Genomic DNA, 15185 nt, shown 5'->3' with positions numbered 1-15185 from the left:
TTTCAAAAAACTCCCCATTTGATTATGAGCTCCTCCACACTAGATTGTAAGCTCCTTTAGGGCAGGGACTAACTTTTACCTTTCTTTGTGTCCCCAGCACTTAGTATGGTGACTGGTACATAATAGATACTGACTGACTGACAGCTCACATTCTAATGGGAAAGAAAACACATAGAGAAGGTTCTGGGTTTTAGTCAGATAGAAAGGTCCCATGGTCTTTAGGGTACAGCATCAAAGCAGATGGCAATGCCTCTTTTTCTAGTGATAGCATCACATTTGTTTCTGATGTTGAACCATTTGACAGTACCAAAGAGTTTTGGTGATAAGAACTTTCTTTTCTCAATCTTCAGTAGCTGTGGCTATATAACGTGCAGGAATATGTGCCAGGCAAATCTCCACAGAGATTTAGATTGTAAGAGCTGGGCTGGAAGAAGGAAAGGTATTCTGGGAGAGGTTGCCACTCCCTGGCCTCCTATACTTACCTGCCTGTGGGTGACAATCAGTCAGTAGTTGCTTCAGCTGGTAATGAGGAAGGCAAATACCTACTCTGCAATGATCCCTCCTTTTAATGCTTCCTGTGAGGAGGTAGGATGGGAGGTTTAATGGTTTGGGGGGCACTGCTTTTCACAAGACTCGAGTTCAGGGTCATGGGCTATCTCCTTCTGTGTCTTACTCTTTAACTTGTGGTTAGTGGATGAGAGCAGCTTTTCAAGGAGACATCTTTGAGAAATAGCAAGGGCATGAACACAGGGAAAGATTGCTATGGGATGTCTATTCTCTTCAGGGGTTTGCTCCACAGGAAAGTAAAAAGGAGTAGCTAATGAGGAAAAACTAGCCCTCCACCAGGGGAATACCACTTCTGAGATGTCAAAAACTAGCATATAAAATATATTGTACAATGAAAACCAGATTACTTCCCTTTCCTACCTCTGTCAGTCTGATCCCCTCTCTCCTTCTCTCTCTTCTCATTAAGTTCCACTTTCCTCCATCCCCTTACTTTCCCAAATCATAAATCTTTGCTTTTCTAAAATGTTTCCATAGGTGCTTTTCACCAGAAATGGATGCAAATATGTAATGTGGAATGCTGAGAGAAAAGAGTTTGATGGCAAGGAGATGAACTAAAGCTGCATGTAGCAGTCCAGGTGTTGGAACCATAAAGGCAATGGGAGTAATGAGGTGCAGATGGCAGGCTTCGGAAATAGAGTAGGCAGCCAGAGTAGGAGGTGCGAGTGGGTGGTGGCAGCAAGCAGGAGCTGCATTAAGGCTCCAGTTCCCTACAGAAACTTGTTGTCCTGGCAACATGATGCTGGAAAGGCTAAAGGGCTGATACTTCCCCACACCTCCATGAATTCTGTTGCCTAGGCAGCAGAATGCATGGGGAGTGTTTGATCTCCTTCCCCCAACACACATAGATTTCTCAGGATCCTACTGCCCAGCAGATTCAATATGACAGGAATCCTATTGTCAATGTAAGCCTTATTTTCTGCCTACTGCACGGGGCTAATGACCATCCACATCTGTCCCACCACCCTCACCATCCACACAAGATGCATGCCCCTTTGCTCCCACACTTAACCTCACAGCCTTGAGGAGTTGTTTGTATTTTCCTTGATAAATTTTGTTTCAACAAATTATACAAAACCCCAGCAAGACTCACATGAGAATCCCCAATAATGTATAATACCTGAAAACAGTTAGCCAAAGAAACAGAAAAGAGAAACTGGGACAGATAACACTTTCAAACCTAGATTTTAACACTTTCCATTTGTTAAAGAAAGGAAATATGTATTTTATAATGTAGTAAGAACACTGTTCTGTGTGTTTATCTGACTTTTCACTATTGAAAGAGGTCTTTGGTAGTAGTGACTGGGTAGGTTCTTGTGCCCCAGTTTTATTTACATTACTTCATACGAGTCTTTCCATTTTTCTTTGAATTATTTTTAAACATTGTTCCTGATGGCATAACCCATTAAAGTCCTACATGACAATTAGTTCGGTCATTGCCATTAATCACTGGGCACACAGACTCCAACTTTGCTATCACAAATGTGGTAGATATGAATATTCTCATACAGATAGGTCTTCTTTTAAGTAATTTCTTTGATGAACAAATGCAATAATAGGAATGTTTGGTCAAAAGGTAGGAAAAATTTTGTAACTTTTCTTGAAAATGATTGGGTCAGTTCATAAATACCAGAAGTAAGTTAGAGTGCATGTTTGCCATCAGACTCTCCAACTTTGAAGTTTTCTATCTTCTGCCATCTTTATCCCCTGTGTATATGTATGTATGTATTAGCATAATGGCTGAAACATAGTAGGTACTTAATACTTGTTATTTAATTGAAAGTTTGATCAGACAATTTAATACATGTGTGGTATTTCAATCAATCTGCATTTCTCTGATTATTATTAATTGTAGAGCACTTTAAATGGATACTGATGTTTTCTATTTGTTGTTGTTGTTGTTCTTCTTCTTTTCTTCTTCTTCTTCTTCTTTTTTTACAGGGCAATGAGGGTTAAGTGACTTGCCTAGGATCACACAGCTAGTAAGTGTCAAGGGTCTGAGGCCACATTTGAACTCAGATCCTCCTGAATCCAGGGCAAGTGCTTTATCCACTGCACCACCTAGCTGCCCCCTCCATTTCTTCTTTTGAAAACTTTTTAATCTTATCTTTTGACCACCTAATTACTGGGAAATGTCTCTAAAATTTAAATATTTTGTCAATTCCCTGTATATTTAATTTTTTCTAGTGTTTTCTTTACTTTTTGTTCTAGGGGCATTTATTTTATTTATGCAAAAAGTTTATTTCTAATTTTTCTGTAATTGAACTTATTTACTTTTATACTATTTTCTATGTCATATCTAGTTTATCATTCCAATTGTGAAAAATGTAACCTTTAATTCTATGCTTTTTAATAGTGGCACTTTTACATCTAATTTGTTTATCCACATAAAATTTACTGAAGAGAAATAGGAGACTACCAAATCAGAATATTATCTACCCCATCATATAAAATTTTTCCATGGGATGTTTTTGCTTAATCATTTTTTCTTTCTCACAAGAGAGGATTCAATCTGGAGGATTGGTTGGGAAATGACTGTGATTCAAGAAAAACAACATAAACAAAATGTGTTAAAATGAAATAAGAGGTGGGTTTTAGAAATTACCTCTAAAATGTCTTTCGGCTGTGAAGTATATGATCTTATGGTCTATGATCCTGCATAATCATCAAATGTAATTTTGATGGGGATGTTTCCAACTCTTTCCTTTCCTTTCGCTTACCTTCTTCCTCTCCTCTCCTCTCCTCTCCTCTCCTCTCCTCTCCTCTCCTCTCCTCTCCTCTCCTCTCCTCTCCTCTCCTCTCCTCTCCTCTCCTCTCCTCTCCTCTTCTCTCCTCTCCTCTCCTCTTCTCTCCTCTCCTTTCCTCTCCTCTTCCCTTTTTATAAAGAGATACTTTCAGTGCCAAAGCAGAGCTCTCCTCAGTGGCTATCAATGAGGGTGATACCTAGTCACCTTCCACATAAACAAGTACTTCTGAATTAAACTATACAATTGTCCAACCTATATCTCTCCATATTTTCCATAAGAAAAACAACAGAACCTGTAATATTCTTTACTAAAAGATTTTCCCTTTATCTACCCATCTAGTAACATTGTAAACAAAAAATAATAATAAAATGAGATTAATATATGATTATCTGTTAGTGATGAAGCCATATTGGTTCTCTGTGGTCATTATTTCTTTTTCTACATAGCCACTAGCAATTCTTTTAATAATGTTTAGAATATTTCCAGGAATCCCAATTTGCTATAAAATTTCAATTTTTCATTCTGTTGAATTTACCTATCTCTGTTATGTAATGAAATTAAATAATGGTTTGTACATTTTATTGGGGTTTTTTTCCTATTTTTATCTTGTTTTTGTTTTTGTTTTTGCAGGGCAATGAGGGTTAAGTGACTTGCCCAGGGTTACACAGCTAGTAAGTGTCAAATGTCTGAGGCTGGATTTGAACTCAGGTCCTCCTGAATCCAAGGCTGGTGCTCTATCCACTGTGCCACCTAGCTGCCCCCTCTATTTTTATCTTTTAGTCTCACCATTTTCAAAATTTTTCTCTCTGTGTTTTGGGTAGTTTATTAATTTACTTATTTTCAAGGGGTTTTAATTGAATGTTCATTGTATTATCAATTTCTTTTTCTCTTTTGCTAATATAAGTGTTTAGGGATATAAATGTTCATTTTTAATATTGCTTACCAGTATACCATAAATGTTGTTATATTTTATTGTTATTTCCTTTAACATATTTTGTTGTTTCTGTTTCTTCTTTGACTCACTAGTTTTTGTGGATACCATTTTAGTCAATATTTAAGTCTATATTTTTTATATTTATGTTACTAATTTCACCTTTATTGTATTACAACATACAAAAGTATGATTTGCTTTTCTTTATAAGTTTATTATGTCATAAATATATGATCAATTTTATACAAATCCCAAGGAAGTCTAAAGAATTCATATAATTATCTAAGATTCATTAACATATCTCCACATATCTATCATATATTGTTGTTCTTTAAAATTCTTTTGCTCAAGTCTATAATTTTGTAATTGTTTGTCAATTGGATTTTTCCATGTCTGACAGAGGAACATTAAAGTCACCTACAATCATCTGATACAATTCTTTTTTCATTTCAATTTTTTTCTTTTAATAACTATTCAATGCATACATTTTTAATATCATTGTTGTTTATCTTTGGTGTATTTTCATAATGTAATGTCCATAATGGTATCAGTTTGCTCTTTCTTCAACCAAAATATGACTATAATTCCTCCTTTCTTTGGATTTAGCAGAAGTCTAATATATTTTATTCTAGTCCTTCACTTAGAACCTGAACAAGTCACTGTGAATTAGATGTGTTTCATATAAACAGAAAAATGGTTTTGTTTTTTAAGCCATCTTATAACCCATGTTTTTTTAATTGGTCAATTCACCCCATTAATAATATGCCAGGGAATGACTAAGACTGATTAAAGTTGTTTCCTTTTCCTAAGAGTATAGGTGAGGGGCAGCTAGATGGTGCAGTGGATAAAGCACTGGTCCTGGATTCAGGAGTACCTGAGTTAAAATCAGGCCTCAGACACTTAACACTTACTAGCTGTGAGACCCTGGGCAAGTCACTTAACCCCAATTGCCTCACCAAAAAAAAAAAAAAAGAGTATAGGTGACATGAGCAATCTCTGTCCCCTGGTAACTTGACTGATAAAGTAATAGGCAAAAGGATTTCTCTATTTAACCCTTCTTCATGTATATATATGTGTGTGTGTGTGTGTGTGTATGTGTGTGTGTGTAGGTAGGTAGTATTATATATGTGTGTATATATGTATATATACATATATACATACATATATACACATACACATATATAAGGTATATATGTATATGTGTATTTAGTGCTCAAGATGATCTAGTTCCTTCTGATCCTTTTTAGGCAGTTCTTCCCTAAAAGCTAGCCTTTGTGTTTTCAACAACCCTGATATTAAGTATGGTTAAAAGCTATAGTAAACTTATAGCACATAAATACTAGATAATAATATCATACATTTAGAGAAGAAGGGGACTTTTAAAGCATTTGGCAAAATGGATAGAGTTGCAGATGTAGAATCAGGAAGACCTGGATCCAAATACTGCCTTTCACACTTACTTGCAAAGTGACAAATCTTTAAGCTTAAGAATCTTCATCAGTAAAAAGAAAGGATTAAATTATATGGCCTCTAAGATCCCTTCCAGCTATAATTCTATGATCTCCATCATTTTATTTTATTTTTATTATTTTATTTTATTTTTTTAGTGAGGCAATCAGGGTTAAGTGACTTGCCCAGGGTCACACAGCTAGTAAGTGTTAAGTGTCTGAGGCCGGATTTGAACTCAGGTACTCCTGACTCTAGGGCCAGTGCTCTATCCACTGCTCCACCTAGCTGCCCCCTCCCTCATTTTATAAATAAGGAAGCTGAGACCCAGAGAGTTTAAGTGACTTGCCCAGAGGTCAAATGACTACCCAAATGGCAGAGGCAGGATTTATCTTCTTCTGAGGGTATATTTTTATCTTCCTTGTCACCATAGAAACTTTCTAGGGTCAGCATTTTTTTTCTGTTTGCTCATTTTCCTAGCCTATTTCTTGACTTTTAACTCTTTGTTAAAGTGGGGCACTGCTTCCAGGGTGGAGGGAGCACTGTCCCTAGCTTCAGGGGGGTTGAACAGCTGTTTTCAGAGATACTTCTAGGAATTTGTAAGTTTTTAGTTCTTTCAAGGTGGTATGATATAAGTAGAGGTATGTTTACTATTCTCCTGGCCTGTGATCTGGTCTGCAAGCAACCACAGGCCTGCTTTTCTGCCCTGGAACTATGAAGAGAATATTGCTCCACTGTGGCTGCAAGCTCTGGTGTGCTTGTGCTCCTCCCCCACCTGGGACCACCACCCAAGACTGCAACCCAGATCCAAGCATGGGCAAAACAACAGAGTCCCACCTCAGTGCCAGCAAAGAGACCCCTGTAATCTCCCCTTGGCCAATCACTCTACCCCCTCACTGCCTGTGGGCACGGTTCCAGAAGCAGCTGCTGACCCAACTGATTCAGAGGCTCCCAAGGCCTAGTTTGCTGGGGCTGGGGCTGGGGCTGTGCTGGGGTTGGGTCTGGGCTGGTGTGGCCTGTGCTGGACTGAGCTCCACTCTCACCCTGGTACAACAGACCTTTCCTGCTGACCTTCTAAGTGGTCTTTGACTGTAAAATGATTTCACCCTGTCCTTTTGTGGATTCTACTGCTCCAGGAATTGTCTTATGGCATTATTTGAATATATTTGGAGGGGTCTTATGAAGAGCTCAGGCAAGTCACTCCAGAGGCAGGATTTAAACTAAGGTTCTCTGACTCCCATTTCAGTGTTGCTTTTTTCACTCTACCATATTGAATCTTTACTACTTACTTGTTGAAGTCTAAATTACCTTCTTAAATTTTAGCTAGTTGGTCAATTTAGTAAAATTCAAATAGTAAATTTGAATACTTCTGTATTTCTCAGAAGGAAAGAATTACATTTTCTAACTCCATAGAAGAAGTACCTTTCATTATAACAGAGTACACTAAGTTTTAAGTAATACTGCAGACTGCAGTACTGTCCAATTCCTCCCCCCTCCCTTTTTTTTTTCTTATACTGAATTACATCTTTTACTCTTATTTCTAATCACTGAGTAGTGCTGTAGAAATTGAATTGGGAGTTTGGTTATAAGAACTACTTGCTGTTGGCTGTTTGGAAATTCCTTTTTTAACAATGAAAATTTAGTAACTATATTCCTGAACAAGCTAATGGTGGTTTGTCATCTTTGCCCTGTGGATTCTATTTGTACTCTGAAATAATTGTGGGTAATTTTCTTGTATGGTTGCCTAAAATATAGTATCCATGGTCATTTCTTTGTATGTTTGTGGGATACTAATGATTCTCAGACTGCCTTACTGAGTTTTATGTTCTCTTTACTGTTGAACTTTATGCTTGGACCTAAACTATAGGTCTGACCTTGCCACTCCCCTTTTAAAGAAGCTTCAAAGGTTCAATTCAGCATTTAAGATAAAAGAAAAATGTCTTGTTTGCCATCTGAAGTAATTTACAATATGGCTTCAGCCTATCTTTCAGTCTGATTACACATGACTTCTCTTCATGCACTAGATTGTAATCCAGTCAAACTTTTCTTTCTTGATATTTAACCTATACATGACCTTCCATTTGCATAGGCTGTCCCTCTTGTCTAGAGTATACTTACTCCTCACCTCCACATTTTGGAAACCCTTGTTATCTGTGCAACCCTCTCTTTATTCTACACCATTATGGTATATTTCTTGTGTAGTTAGCCTAGATTTACTTATCTATGAACATGCTGTATCTTTCCAATAGAATATAAGCTTCTTAAAGAGAAGGACCTTCTCCTTTTGGTTATGTAGACCTAGCATCTAGCACAGAACTTGTTACATAGTGTTTCATTAATACTTTTTGACTAATTGAGTCATCTGGAGGAATTCAACTCAATTCAAAAACATTATTTTATCTAAGTATAATGTACTATGCTAGGCACCAGGATCTAAATATTTTTAAGTCTCTTAAGGAGCTTAAAATGTAATAGAACAGAGTGGAAAGTAAGGAATTCATCTAGGTTAGCAAGGTGAAGTTTTGAAATGCAAATACCCCCCAAGGAATGGTTAAGTCTGTGTGTGATTCAAGCCTTAGTGTGAATTACTTACTTTAATTATATAATCAACCCACTTTTTTCCTTAACAGCAGAATTCTACTGCTCACAGGGAAGAGATTTGATTTGGGAGATGGAGAAGAGAAATAGAGTAAGATTATGAATAGCTTATGGGAAGAGAGCCCTGGGTAAGCTGCTAACTCTAAAGGCTATGGCCAGAGAGCAACATAAGGACGCAGAGTGCTCAGGGGAAACAAATTGGAAAAGCATGCATGCCAAACTTCCATACACAGAAATTTTGCATAATGACCACCCAGTTGCTAATGAAATAATATCCTTTGTTTTCCAGCCATCCAAGTGAAAATGCAAAAATGAGATAAATAAAGCAGTAGTTTTCAATGTAATATTGTTTTCACATGTCCTTTGGAAAAGTAAAAGACATGTGGTATAACATTATATCCTCATCAACTTTCTTTTTCTCTCTATATTCAATCTATATTCAGGTCTTTCCATTATCCCAACCACATGCCACATATCTATCCCTTTCCTTTTATTGACATAGATATAACCCAAATACACATTTGAATTGCCTCTTGCCTAATCCTTTTGCAACATTATCCATTTCTAGTAAGTCCTTAATGCCACTGCCAATATTATCTCCTCCAATCATATTTCTCCCATCCTTGTCCTTTCCTTCCTCAAAATATAGGATAATAACCACACTTTTTATGTGTAACACTCTATACTTTCTAAAGTACTTCTCATTTTACCCTCACAAAAGGGTACCTTACAGTAGTAGCACTTGGCCCAGTATCATGCAAATATACATGCTTGATTAACTGTTTCTGAAATCAAGGTAATACATATGTAGTTATGGTGGCAGAAGGGGGACTGCAAATGAGTCCTTCCAATTCCCAAACTAGTGGTATATCAAAGAGCACCATAAGTTTATGTGATTCTGTTCTAAAAACTTTCCCAAGAACATTAGGCTCAACGTGTATGTAACTAATAGATTTTTCACCCTATTAGTAAATGAAATCCACAGGGACCAGAGAAAATGTAGGAAGAAAAGTTAAAGTAATAAAATAACTAACATCAGAACTGAAAATAATTTTACTTTATATTGAGTTCAAAGTGCTTTGGGATACATCACTTTATCTGTCCTTATAGCAAATGAGAAATGACTAATCAGTTAATTTAAAATATTTGTTAGAAAAAATGAGGTATTATTCCCATGAAACAATATAGCAATGTAAAGCCAGAAGGCTGGGGATATCCTCTCCCACTAAAAGGCTCTAGCCCTAGATTCACACCCAGAGTGGTTTTAGCTTTGAGGCAGCCTGACCTCAGAAAGGTGGGCTGGGCATTTTATTCTCTGACTTTTTATACCCCTACCTCAGAATCTCCCAGGGAAAATCACTTAAGGCTAGCTAAGGCTTGGCTCATATCTAGAGATTTCCAAAAAAAGGAATAGAAAGATATTTAATGTACAATATAAATCATAGATAGCAAAGTTATTTCCTCCACACAAAATAAATTATTAAAATACAGAAGATTCATAGCAGCAAGGATTTGAAACATGAAATAGTAACTTTTAATTCCTATTGTACTCTCTTGGAAAACTGATAGTTTAAGCATTAGAGCACAGAGACTTTAGTGGTACTACTAAATAGGCATTTCACCTTCACCTTCATGCTCCTCACTTTCTGAGTAACTCTCCCAAAGGCTTTGTATTCTAGCCAGTCCGTGCAGGGTTTAGGCTATCTTTCTGATGGTGGTTATTTCCCCCCAAATAATTTAGCTTCAAAAAATTCTTTCACCTGCTAGTAAGTTCAGGTAGAGGGACCTAAGTTGGAAACATTCATCTCAGGATTGCTATGGAGTCACCTAAGCTCAAGGAAAGAAATACAAAGTAGAAGAAGAATTTGGGACTTTGAGTTCCCAAGGTCGTGCTCAATTAGCATATTTTCTAATTGCCCTGAACAAGTAGGTGCTGAGGGGTGAGGGAGAAATAACCTTTTTCTCCCCTCCCATGAGAAGTCTGACATGGGGCTTAGGATGACCAGATAACAGGACAGACCTGTCAAGGAATATCAGAACAGACACACCTAAGAAGGGGAGATACAATTCTATAGCAGGTTACTACCTGACTAGAGCCAGGAGACAGAGATAACTCTAGAGGTCAGGACCAACAATCCTAAAAAATAATCTCCCTCAACAATCAGGAATGACAAACAACCAGGCTTTCCCCACCCCATCCCCAAAAGGAACTTTCCATTTTCAAGTGGTCACCCCATCTATCCTCTTTAAAAGTTTTTGCCTTCCTTCTGTCCTGGGAGGGGAATGTTTGAGCCCTCCCCAGGGCTAAAGTCTTTGACTTACCCCTCAGTCACTTTCTCTAGTGCCAAATAAAAGCCCATTTTAATTGTAATTTAACCGTGTGCAAGAGTGTAATTCTTTACAGAGGAATGCCTAAGGACCCCCACCACCCTTTATAATAAGTCCAAGAGAAAGCTTCACAAAGTCCCCACATGCTTGGAGTGGAAAGAGAGACAGAGATAGAGACAGAGACACACACAGAGAGATACAGAGAAAGTTGTCTCTCTAACTAAATGGAAGGTTCTTCTTGGCTCAGAGCTCAATCCTCTTTTGATATATACCTTGTCCCCTTCTGTCAAAGGAAGCAAGGAATTGATGACTTATTACCAAAAGCCATCTCCTTCAGCACTGGCTGGAGCACAGGTGGCCTATCAGAAGTCACCAGGAAGAGTAGTTCAGCTCCATAAATGCTGTATGGGATGTGGTAGAGCCAAAATACATCCAGAGGATGTGAAGGTGATACCATGATTATGCTCACCTACTCTACAGGAAAGCAGAGATAGACGGAGTGATTTCCCAAGGAGAATGCATGGAGCAGAGAGTATAGGCAGGTTTTGGGGTGGTCAGTGTTGCTATATTTGGAAATAGATTAAAGGTAAGGCCAGCTCATCAAGAGCTTTTAAACTGAGTCACCATCTAAGGAAATTCTGTGTCTAAGGCATGTGATTGAGGGTATGATCTGTTTTTGAAGAGATTACTTCCCTTTAAAGGTTTATGTTGATGTCTTTAAGAGCAGGTGCCCTTCTTTGTCCAGAAACCTGAAAAGGAAAACTCTGAAATGGGACTGGCTAACATGATGTACTATGAAGAACAGTGATTGAGAGTCAGAGGGACTGCCTTTTAATCCTAGCTCTGCTGTTTATTAATCATGTGACCATAAGCAAATGACTTGATTCTCTGAACCTGTTTCCTTATCTATAAAATGAAGGAATTTGACTACATGGACTCACATATTCTTTTCAAGCAGAAAGGAACCAAAAGAGTTTTTCCCTTCCTTTTCGGTCTGTCCAAATTTGAAAGCTCAGAAGAGGCAATAGAAAACCCTTCTGGGAAGAAAACAATGAAAGGCTTTCAGCATGAGTTCATTATCTAGCTATGTCCAGGCTTTGTAAATCCCTAATCTCAGGTAACCTAAACCCAATTACAAATAACCAATCTCAAAATACAATGGTAGGGCATTGAGAAAAAGCTTCTCACACATTTTTTTTTGGAGGGGCAATGAGGGTTAAGTGACTTGCCCAGGATCACACAGCTAGTAAGTGTCAAATGTCTGAGACCGGATTTGAACTCAGGTACTCCTGAATCCAGGGCCAGTGCTTTATCCACTGCACCACCTAGCTGCCCCCTTCTCACACATTTTTAAACTTTTTGATCACTGCTTTAAATGGGCTTCCATTATGAGTTCCTAAGAAGGCATTTTCTTATTTTATCTTGCTTTTTGCTGCAGGTATTCTTTAAGCAATTGCAGGGATGTTTTCTACTGGGGCTCACTTCCACTTCAATTCACATTTCTCAATTTACATTTATTAGGGGCTTAATATGGAGAAGACAGAATTGCAAGCATTCAGGGAAATACTAAGATAAATAAAGCAAACTGCCTGCCCTCACGAAGCTTACAATCTCATTTTTAAAAAGTGATAAATGACTATAATACAATATATAAAATAGAAATGCAAGGTACTAGAAGAGCTTGGGGGAAGCAAAGGCCAATTTTGGCTGTGAAGATGCTCTGATGCTTCATAAAAGGAGTAAGATTTTAATAATAATGAAAAATAACTGGTATTTATGGGATACTTTAAAATCATCTCATATTATTTCAATAAGGGACAGGAGTGAGATAGAAAATGCTCATTATATGGGCAGTGGTGGAGAAGTATAGAATGTTTGGAGGGCATTTAATACTTCAGTTTGGCTGAAACATAAAATATTGGACAGTGACTAACTTTGAATTAGGTGTCAAAGGCAGTTTGTAACCAGATTAGGGAGAGTCTCACCTATCTTTCCAGGAAGTGTGGACTTCATTTTATGAGCAATGGGGAGTCAAGAAAGGTTTTTGAGCAATGGACTGATGTGACTGGGGCTGTGCATTACTTTTTAATTTATGTATAGATTGGATTAGAAAAAGTGAAACTACAGACAGGGAGACCAATCAGGAGGCAATTAAATAACATTTTATGTGAAAAGTAATTAGAGCTTAAATTAGGGGGATGATAGTGGGTGAGGCTTGGGTGATGGTAGTGGGAGCACAAATTGACATGCTTTAGTGATTAGATGTGGGAGGTGAGGAAAAGGGAAGAGTCGAAGATAACACTGAGGTTTAGAGCATGGAAAACTGGAAGGATGAATGGTGGTGCTAGAAATAGAATTTAAGATGTCAGAGAAAGCATGGGGGTAGGGTGGGGAGAGAGAGAACAGGAGAAAAAATGATCATGCGTTCAGTTTTATACATGATTATGTTTAAGGTACCAAGGAAACAGATATTTCCAAGAGCACTTCCAATCCAGGTCTGGAGCTCAGGACCGAGGTCATGAATAAACATATAGTTTGGGGAGGCAACCAAAAAGACATGATAGTCAAAGCAGAAGAAGATGAGATCACCAAAGGAAAGAGTGTGGAATCAGAAGAGAAGTCCAAAGACAGAACTTTGGAGAATGCAGGGGCAGGAGTCAAAGGGGCCAAGGAAGAAGCATTCAAAGAGATAGGTGAGATATCAGGAAAAAACGCATCATAGAAGCTGAGGAACAGATCATTTATAAGAGATTGTAACAAATGTAAAGGAGACAACAGTTTCACCAGACTCCACAGAAAAGAAGCCAAGTTGAGGGGCAGCTAGGTGGCTCAGTGGATAAAGCACCTGCCCTAGATTCAGGAGGACCTGAGTTCAAATCCAGTCTCAGACACTTGACATTTACTAGCTGTGTGACCCTGGGCAAGTCACTTAACCCTCATTATCCCGCCAAAAAAAAAATCTATAAAAAGAAAAAAAGAAAAGAAGCCAAGTTATAAGTGGTTAGGAATTGTCAAGCTCCTAAACGAGACCACTCCTTCAATAAGTTTGACAGTGAACAGGGGTAAAGATGAAACAATAGCTTGAGAGAGTAGCAGAGTCAAAGGAGTGTTTATTTTGAGTACAGGAGACTAGACCAAGAGTTTTTTACCTTCTCAACATTAATAGCCTCTTGGGCAGGTGAAGACACAGGCTAGCTGTCCAGCACTAGGTATGGAGCAGGGCTGGTATGTAGAGATTAACAACTATATCTGCAACATGGCAATTCCACCTGCAAGACTCTGAGCAAGGAAGAATAGCACCTACTACACAAGATTGTCATGAGGATGAAAGGAAGACATTGATGCAGAGAAATAAAGCCTTAAAACACTTTATAAATGTCACCCATTGTTGTCTAACAGGAAACCCAACTGCTGTTGACCAATAAATTTCTCCCTAGTCATTCTGCAGCACTGAAATATATGTTCAAGGTGAAAACGAAAGAGACAGAGACTGTGCTCCTTTGTGATGAGTGAGAGTAGTCATGGGATCCTGGGGAGCATGGACTGGCCCATCATGAGATCAGAGAGTCAAGACTAGAAAGGAACTAAGAGACCACCTACTACAGCTGTTTTATTTTTCCGATAAGGAAGAACAGCCATGGATATTAATTAACTAGACCACAAAGCCGGGATGTGAGGGTCTTCTTTACTTGCTTGAGGTATATGATTGACCTAACAGGATATCCAGACGGTGTGTATATTGCCAAAATATCTCCCAAATCTATTCCCTCTTCTATTCCTACTGCTATGAAAATAACCTCCTAAAATAACCCTGCTTCTACTAGCCCCTGTCACCACTACTGCAAAGCATCTTTCATCCCACTGCCAGACTAATCTTCACTATGCATAAATTCAATATGTTAGTGCTCCCTATGGACCAGGAACTATGCTAAGCACTTCACAATTATTGTCTCATGTGAGCCTCACAACAACCCTGGGAGGTAGATACTGTTATTATTCCCATTTTGCCAATGAGGAAACTGAGGCAAACAAACATTAAGTGACTTGCTCAGGCTCCCAAAGCTAGTGTCTGAGACCAGAGTTGAACTCGGGACCTCCAGACTTCACTCTATCCACTGGGCCCCAAAGAGTAAACTTTTTCTTTTTTAAATCATGCATCACCTAAAATCATAAGACTCATTTTGTTTGGCCCCAGAGAATGCAACAATGAGCAAAGGGTAGAAGTTAAAGGGGAGCAACTTTAAACATTTGGTAAGAAAGCTTCCTAACAATTAAAGCCATGGAAAAAATTGACTGGCTGCCACAGGAGGTAGTGGATCCTCTCCTTCACTGAAGGGTCTTCACAGAAAGGTCAGAGGTTGAATTGGATGGCTTCTGTGGGACCTTGCAACTGAAATTCCTTAATTTATGGAGTTTTCAACGATGAATCTGAAAAGTGTCTCTTTTAAACATGTAACCCTACACCCCATCCTTTACACAGACATGATGTTAATACATTTGAGTGTCTGATTAATCTGTGTATTTGTCCAAAACATTGAAAAATATCTGTCTATTCAATACATCAAACAGCT

At 38.2% G+C, this 15185-nt stretch overlaps 1 protein-coding gene across 2 annotated transcripts in view; it reads right to left on the bottom strand.

The window, feature by feature from the left end:
* The window catches only part of GRIN2B (glutamate ionotropic receptor NMDA type subunit 2B), a 644293-nt gene that overhangs the window by 439041 nt on the left and 190067 nt on the right, over positions 1–15185 (bottom strand). The window lies entirely within an intron of this gene.

Source organism: Dromiciops gliroides, chromosome 5 (genome assembly GCF_019393635.1).
Source record: "Dromiciops gliroides isolate mDroGli1 chromosome 5, mDroGli1.pri, whole genome shotgun sequence".
NCBI lineage: Eukaryota > Metazoa > Chordata > Mammalia > Microbiotheria > Microbiotheriidae > Dromiciops > Dromiciops gliroides.
Note: the sequence above shows the minus strand (reverse complement) of the source record. Positions and strands in the feature narration are given on the sequence as shown.